Raw genomic sequence first — 9,079 nt, forward strand, 5'->3', positions numbered from 1 at the left:
CACTTTAAACTATTTAGTAGCTGTAGTTTGAGACATAGTTCCTGGCTGTGTTCTATTCCCACTTGTCCCCCCTATGCCCTATTCATTTAGAACATTCTAACATTCAAAGTTGGAATTATCACAAATAAAAAAGCATTAAGGTAATCTCTCTTAGGTGTAATTTGTCTCAAAGTATTTTTACAGTTCAGTTTTAGCGATCCTAATGTTTATAAATCTGCTCCCTTTGCAGTGCACTTTGAAAACATTGATATAATTTAAAACAGCCTCATGGTGAAAGCTATAGGTGACCTTTTCATTAAAAGCAGAATTTATGTTACGTCTCCAAAGCTTGTGAAAACAACAACAACAACAAAAAAAAACATGCTGGAGAGACATTCTGCAGCACTGGCATGTACACGCCTTATAGGTCGACACACTTATGCAGTTGCAGCAAAACTAAACGAAATTCATGCAGAATACCGGATTCAAACCAAAGTCAAATCAACTGTGACTGACAATGGTAGTAATTTTGTAAAGGCATTCTGTGAGTTTGGTGTAAGAGAAGATGAGTCAGATGATTACAGTGATGAAGTGAGATTTTTGGATGTCGGTGGTCTTCTTCAGGAAGATGGAGATGGAGATCAGTTTTTTCTTCCACAGCATCAGCCTTGTGCTGCTCATACATTAAATCTAATTGCCACCAATGATATTCACAAAACAGCATCAACTGGGCCATCATGTAAGCTGTACAGAAGTGCCATGGCTAAATGCTCATCTATCTGGAATAAAGCACATAGGTCTTTAGTGGCCACAGAAGTTGTTCAGGATATTACCAATATGCATTTGACTGTACCATCAGTCACAAGATGGAACTCACAGTTCAGGGCTGTCACAAAACTTGCAGGGCTTCCAGAAGAAAAGCTGAAGGAGATCTGTGATAAACTTGGTGTGCCAAGTCTTCATCCACAAAAGTATGTATTCCTGAATGAGTACAATGAGATTCTGAAGCCTCTAGCTGTTGCCATTGACATTCTCCAGGGTGAAAGCAAATGTTACCTAGGATTTTTAATCCCTACTTTGCTTAGCCTCAAGACAAAGCTATTTGAAAAGATGCCCCATTTGCTTTATAATTCATACATTGTTACCACTATCTGTGAGGCCATAGAAGAACGCTTTGGAACAGTGTTAACCAGCTATGAAGCAAAGATGGCAACGGCAACCCTGCCCAAGTTCCGCTTAAACTAGCTTAGCCCTGAGAAGAGAGACGACATGAGAACCTTAATGCAGGAAGCCATTGCTCAGGAACCACTGCAAAGTCTAGATACAGTGAGAGATGACAACGCTGTGAAATCTGATAAGTCAGAGAAAAAATTTTTTGTCTGTCATAATGCCAAATCACTATCTGACAGCACAACTCATGATGAAGTCAGAAAGTACTTAAAAGATTCAAATAACAACCTGACGTCTCTTAAGACATTTCCCACAGTTAAGAGTTTTTTTTATCAAGTACAACACTACATTGCCTTCCAGTGCTCCAGTGGAGCGTCTTTTTAGTCATGGAGGTAATCTTTTGACCTCATCTCGAAACAGAATGAGGGATGAGCACATGGAACAGGTCTTACTGCTCTGTTACAACAAACAGCACTATCCAAGTGACCTAACCTATGATGACTGATGTGTGGTGTGGACACTTTATCTGTCACTCTATTCCCATTATGTTTTTTGGGAATAAAGAGCTTTGTTCCCGTTCACACACACACACACACACACACACACACACACACACACACATACATGTAAATACATGTGTATGCATGTATATATGTATGTGTATGTATATATGTATGCACTCATACATATATACACACACATACATACATGTATATGTATGTATGTGTATGCATGTATATATTTATATGCAAGTGTGTGTTTAAGCATGTGTGTGTGTGTGTGTGTGTGTTTAATTATATATATTTATATATATATATATATATATATATATATATATATATATATATATATATATATATATWTATATATATATATATATATATATATATATATATATATATATATATATATATATATAAATGTGTTTGTGTACAGTCATGCTTACTGTGCGTATAAAACCTACCTCTGATGGTGGCAGTAAATCCATGATGTCTTCCTGCTTTCTAGCAGCAGATTTAGCCCTGGACACACGAATGATTTTGTGAATGGATGGCTCGATTAGCCACCAGAAAGACGTCAGGTGACGGTAGCTGGGGAACCTATAAGCAGAAGTGTTACTGAATACATTTACAACTTGTTTACGTTTCCGTGCTAGTAATGCAGGCACGGGTATTTAAAAATTAGTATATGTAATCATATCTAATCCTAAGATTCTACCTTGTATAAAATCGGATGTCCTCATCTGAGCCAGCAAACCGTTCCAATCCAAAATCACGCTGAATGTGTAGTTCTTGTAGCTGTTTTTTCAGCTCATCCACTTCATTGGAAAAATCTTCTATTTTAGCATATGCCAGGTCTAATGATGAAGGCTCGGGAATGGTACAGTAATCATGATCCATCGTAACATCCATGGGTGTGGGTTCGACGGATACCACTTCAGCCGGCCTCTCTCTCCTCTCCACACACTGGACCGCGATGCTTTAACTGCATAGTTATTCCAGGCAAAAAGCACTGGCACAGCGCCAGTTACTAACTTTTTTCGTGCCTCTGGTGTTTGCGGTTCAATAATCTGATCCCTGCTAAAATGACTACTGCAAACCTTGGAATTGCCGGTTGGACAAAAATCATCTCGGCGTATGTTCACAAGCCACTGTTTTCTAAGGTCCACGTTTGAAGGAAAACTGTGAAAACTTATACTTCTTTTGAATTTCGCAGAAGATGTACACAGCGGAACGCAGCAGTGTACGTTTTACACCTTCTGCTGTCTCCTAAATCTATAAACACTTTTTTTTGAACATTTTCTCCCAACTTCGCAACAATGGCCGACAAACCGGAACTACGCGGGCCCTATTACTTCAAGGCGGAACTACGTCACGAGCCTGCGTGCAAGTAGCGCATTGGTTAGGCATTACCACACTATGCTTTATAAAGCCATCGTCCAAAGCCCTCTTGAACGAGCAGCGTTCTTAAGGATTTAAGTTTTGTTAAGAAACCGACTGCTAAACATCCCGCTGCGTAAACACTCGTTACTCTTAACAAAAAGCAACCGGGGAACCTGTACATTAGGCACTGCTGGGATTTGAACCCAGGATCTCCTGTTTACGAGACAGGCGCTTTGACCAGCTAAGCCACAGCACCACAAAAATTCTCTGTAAGAGACATTTGCCCGATAACAAAAATCGAAGAAGAAAAAATAATACACAACAAAAACCAGCATGTCAGGATGCAGAAAATGCTGACAAGACGGACGTGGTCTTTTAGAGTCTGGATGATCATGTCTCAAACCTGACCGGTAACCTGGCCTCTGTTCAAAATCAAAGCTAAATTTACTATGCTTTCTACTCAGTTACTTTGCACATGCATAAAGAGGCTCTTGTACGACAAATCCAAAAGGCTTGATCTCAACAATAGGTGGCAGTTACTTTTCCCCAAAACCACAGGTTGCCTTCGAGTCATTCCTCAAGCCCACTAGGCCCTACACCGTTTTCTAATCTCCCTTATTTAAAACAGCTCAATTACGTCATCGGTTATTATTGTAGAGTACCCCTAGTATCTGAGCCTGCACTCCGCAATGAAAGAAAGAAGCAAAACGGGATGGACAGATGCCTAAAATGTTAGTGTTACATATTGAGTAACATTATTTGTGACAATGCTAGTGTGTATTGTTCCTGTGTGTGTTTCCTCCATTATCTATCTTTCTCTCTCTCTCCACATGAGTGGAGATCAGGTGTAGCTGTGAGAGGGGCGGCGCCAGCTATTAAGCCACGCCGTTGATGCTCCTCATCGAATTCTCTTCCTGTTTCCCCTCGCTATTGTGTGTGTCTGAGCAGTTCGCTCTGAGTTCTCTGTGCGGCAGTGATCTGTCTGAAACCTTTTTTTCAAAGTAATCTGGTGAGATACTCTGTTAAATATGGTAATAGGATGGTAACCTGCATTAGCGGTGGCTGATTGTGTAATACCTTTCTCCAACCCTGTTTCAAAGTCATCTGGTGAGATACTCTGTTAAATACGGTACTAGGACGGTATCATGTGTTAGCTGTGGCTAATATTTACCTTAAGGCTAAATGATCAAAGGGAAGGCCCTTTTTTCTTTTGTCCAGTTTTCTCCTGTTTTGTGGCTAGTTATGGAGCTTAGAATTGTATGCTTAATTTATGGAACTTTATTTTTGGTATAGGTAAGAGGTTTAATATTAGGTAGTGTACCTTGTTTTGTTTGTTGTTTTGGCCTTTTTGTTCCCTCATTCTGATATTGATCTTTTTGTTTAATAAATCTGATACCTCTGACAACTTGGCCTGTGTGTGTGCTTGGGGAGCAGGAACAGGGACTCCGGGTGACCTCTTTTAATAGTGGTCATCCTTAAACTTATGTGCATAGCGGGGTGCATCCGCTACGTAACATAATTGGGGGCTCGTCCTAAAGTTTGTGTGAAAGCTCATCTGCCTTTTGTTTGTCTGCGCGTCAAATTGGGTGAGAAAAAACTTTTCTCTCTTTACATCATGTCGTGATTTGTGTTAAAATTTTGGGTGAGGGGGAGGAAATATGGAAGCTGAAGTGAAAGCTTTTATTGATTCTCCGTCGTTAGAGTGATTAGATCGCTTCCGAAAAAAAGATTTGCTGCAAGTGGCAGAAAATATCCGTTTCATCTGGTTTCAAAGCTGAAATTAAAGCCGAACTTCTCTCTGAACTGACATCGCAAGGCGTCTTTCCAGAGGAGCTCGAAGCCGCTGTTTCACCTGCACCAGATTATGATGTGAATGTGGCACTGAAGTTAAAGGAACTCAAGTTTAAAATTAAACAGCAAGAATATGAGACTCACTTATTACGTATTCGCGAATTAGAACTACGCCAGGAAGCGAGAGAAGTAAAAGCTGCTGAGAGTAGTCATTTCGATCCCAGTCAATATATGAAACTCGTTCCTCAATTTAGAGAATCGGAAGTGGACGCTTATTTTATTGCTTTTGAGAGAGTGGCAGGCAAATTGGGCTGGCCAAAAGAAATGTGGGCGATTATGCTGCAGAGCAGTTTTGTGGGCAAGGCGCAGGAGGTGTGCTCCGTGTTGTCCATGCAAGATTCGCTCAAATATGACGTGGTTAAAGCTGCTGTATTAAAGGCATACGAATTAGTGCCAGAGGCATACAGGCAGAAGTTCAGGGGAAATATTAAAAAAGCTCAACAAACCTTTTTAGAGATTGCTCGTGATAAAAAGACCATGTTAGAAAAATGGTGCACGGCATCTGAGGTTACCACTTTTGAAGGTCTCCAGGATTTAATTTTGTTGGAGGACTTCAAAAATGGTTTGCCTGAGAATATGGTTTTATATTTGAACGAACAAAAAGTCACTACCCTGTCTAAAGCCGCTACACTGGCCGATGAGTACGTACTCACTCACCGCGCTGTCATTCCTGCAGCCCGCTTGCATCGAAATTTTAAAGTGGATAGTAAGAGAAATTTCACAAATACGTGTCCCGTAAAGCCAGAGACTGCCCGCACGCGAGCACCTGCGGGTGGAGTGATTAGTCGTACAGAAAAACGACTTTGTTTTTATTGCCTTGATCCGAATGATTTTATTGCGGAGTGCAAGGCATGGAAATTAAAGAATGTGTCCGGTAAAACTAAAAGTGTCGCACATGCAGTAATTGAACCTCGAATGATGGAGGCTGAGAACACTGGGCTGCATAATGATGTCTTCAAGCCTTTTCTGCTAGATGGCATGGTTTCCACGTCTCCAGGGGAGACTGTGAAAGCCGTATCCATCTTGCGGGACACTGGTGCCGTCCACTCCTTCATTCGGGAGAACATTCTGCATTTGTCGGAGAGGACTTATACTGGTTCAGATGTTTTAATTCGCGGAATTGAACTGGGTTGTGTGAGAATTCCGGTTCATTCTGTGTTTTTAAATCTGCACTTGTCGCTGGAGTAGTTAAAGTCGGGGTGTGCGCACAATTTTCCGTTGAAGGAGTAGATTTTATTCTGGGGAACGATTTGGCCGGAGGTAGTGTTTTCCCCTGTCCAATTGTGTCCGATTGTCCTGATAATAATGATGCTGAGGTAACCGACACGTCTAAATTTTTCCCAGCCTGTGCGATTACATGCTCACAGTCACGCAATTTTGAAGATACTGTTGATTTGTCTGATTCGTTTCTGCTGCGCTCGGATCCTACCGAGCTCGTTCTGTCAGTGGATGACAAGGTGGTGAATGAAAATGAAATAAAATTGGACAATCACATTGTTAAAATTGGTCGGAAACAATTGAGTGAAGCACAAAAATCCGACCCGTCATTGTCTTATTGTGTTGACTCTGCTGTCAAAACCGAGTCGGAGTTAGAATTGGATACTTCTGGGATGGTGATATTCTGATGCGTAAGTGGACATCAGCGTCTGTGGTTGATCCAGACACACCGCCCATCTATCAAATTGTGTTGCCAACCTGTTATCGGTCGGCAGTGTTGAAATTAGCGCATGACCACGTCATGGCAGGACACTTTGGTGTTAATAAAACTTTAAGTAGCATCACTAAGTATTTCTTTTGGCCTAGTCTAAGATCAAGTGTCAAGAATTACTGTCGTTCATGTCATGCGTGTCAGGTCGCCGGGAAGCCTAATCAAGTCGTGCGGCCGGCTCCCTTGCACCCTATACCAGTGATGGGTGAGCCCTTTGAGGGTTTGATTTTGGATTTTGTTGGTCCCCTTCCAAAATCTAAACAGGGTTATCAGTACATTTAAACTCTAATGTGCGCGGCCACTAGATTTCCCGAAGCTGTACCTTTACGCAACATTAAACCTCTTAAACATTAAATTCTGTTCGCTCTTTGGTCTGCCTCGCGTAATTCAAACCGATCGTGGCACGAATTTTATGTCAACTCAGTTTAAGCGTGCGCTCGAGGCAATTTCAGTGTCACATCAAGTCTCCACCGCGTACCATCTGCAATCACAGGGAGCGTTAGAGCGCTTTCACCAAACGCTTAAAACAATGTTGCGTACTCACTGTGTCGATGCAGACAAAGATTGGGCAGAGAGCCTCCCGTTTTTAATGTTTGCTGTGAGAGAAACCGTGCAAGATTCGCTCGGATATAGTCTGGCAGAGCTCGTTTATGGCCACGTTTTTTGCAGCCCTTTGAAGCTTTTGAATGAGCAGTTACTAGCGAGTGAGTCTTCTACAGTACCAGTAACGGAGTATGTGGACTCGTTACGTAAACGTTTGTCGCGCTCATGTGAGCTTGCCAAAATTCACCTTACCAATTCTCAAGCGTCTATGAAGGAGCATTATGATAAACGGAGTGTTGCCAGTTCATTTAAGCCAGGTGATTTAGTGCTCGCCTTACTGCCGGTGCCAGGCTCTGCGCTCCAGACTAAATTTGAGGGCCCGAATGTGATAAAAAGAAAAATCAATGACACAAACTATGTGCTAAAAACTCCTGATCGTCGCAAGAAAATCAAAATGTGCCATATCAACATGCTGAAACTCTATCACTCAAGAAACCCCAGCGAAGTGAAGTGTAAATCTGCAGTGGCAGTGCCAGCTGATCCAAAAGAGACTGATATGGATGTGGAAATTTGTAACGCAGTGTGTGTGGGGAGTTTACAAAACTCCGTAATATTAAAGGACTTGAATTCCCGTCTGTCTTACCTAGGTGATGGTCAAAAAGACAGTGTGATAAACTTGACACACAGTTTCCCAGAGATTTTCACAGATGTTCCGTCCCACACGAACGTTTTGAGTCACGATATTGATGTTGGCAGCGCATCTCCAATCAAGCAACACCCATATAGAGTCAAGCCTTTTAAACGCAAAATTATGAAAACAGAATTGGAGTACATGCTCACTCATGGTTTAGCAGAGCCATCTCAGAGTGCACGGAGCTCGCCCTGCCTCTTAGTCCCGAAATCTGATGCATTTTTTCGTTTTTGCACTGATTTTAGAAAAGTAAATGCAGTTACCAAACCTGACTGTTTTCCTTTGCCGAGGATGGATGACTGTATCGACAAAATTGGACCTGCAAAGTTTGTTACAAAGCTTGACTTGCTTAAAGGGTATTGGCAAATCTCACTTAGTGCACGCGCTGCTGAAATTTCTGCCTTTGTCACCCCAGACTTCTTCGGTCAGTACTCGGTGATGGCGTTCGGGATGAGGAACGCCCCTTCCACATTCCAAAGACTTAAGAATATTGTCTTACGAGACATCAAAAACTGTGACTCATATCTGGATGATGTTGTGGTGTATTCTTCCATGTGGGAGGAGCACATTGAAACCTTACGTGAAGTATTTTCAAGATTGAAAGCTGCATCATTGACTGTAAACCTCGCTAAATGCGAATTTGCCAAAGCTTATGTCACCTACTTGGATAAACGTGTGGGGCAAGGCCAAGTGTCCCCTGTCTGTGCTAAAGTGGAGGCTATAATGAATTTTCCCAAGCCTTCTAACAAGCGAGAGCTGCACCGTTTTCTCGGCATAGCCGGGTATTACAGAGGGTTTTGCCGCAACTTTGCCAGCCTGGAGGCTCCCCTGACTAATCTTCTTCGGCCCTCCAACGTATTTCGCTGGTCTCCTGAGTGTGAACTTTCTTTTAATGGTGTAAAAGATCTGCTGAGCAACGCACCTGTTCTCACTGCTCCGAACTTTGAGCGCCCCTTTCAGCTGGAGGTAGACGCAAGCGCTGTGGAGGCGGGAGCTGTCCTTTCACAAATTGCTGAAACTTGCATTGTAAAACCCGTGTGCTACTCCTCAAAGTTTAACCGAAACCAGTGCAACTATAGCACAATTGAAAAAGAAGCCCTTGCTTTGTTGTAAGCTTTGAAACACTTCAAAGTTTATTTGGGTGGTTCAAGTTTCCCGACCAAAGTTTACACCGACCACAACCCTTTGGTGTTTCTAAATCGCATGTTTAATGCGAATCAACGGTTGATGCGTTGGGCACTTTCACTGCAGGAA

At 42.2% G+C, this 9,079-nt stretch overlaps 1 protein-coding gene and 1 non-coding gene across 2 annotated transcripts in view; one reads left to right on the forward strand and one right to left on the reverse strand.

Annotated features, from left to right (window-relative positions):
- The window catches only part of LOC141381809 (uncharacterized), a 705,874-nt gene that overhangs the window by 92,331 nt on the left and 604,464 nt on the right, over positions 1–9,079 (forward strand). The window lies entirely within an intron of this gene.
- Positions 3,215–3,288, reverse strand: trnat-cgu (transfer RNA threonine (anticodon CGU)). Its single transcript has one exon. It is a non-coding gene; the product is annotated as a tRNA-Thr (tRNA).

The sequence above is a fragment of the Danio rerio genome, chromosome 4 (genome assembly GCF_049306965.1).
Source record: "Danio rerio strain Tuebingen ecotype United States chromosome 4, GRCz12tu, whole genome shotgun sequence".
Taxonomy (NCBI): domain Eukaryota; kingdom Metazoa; phylum Chordata; class Actinopteri; order Cypriniformes; family Danionidae; genus Danio; species Danio rerio.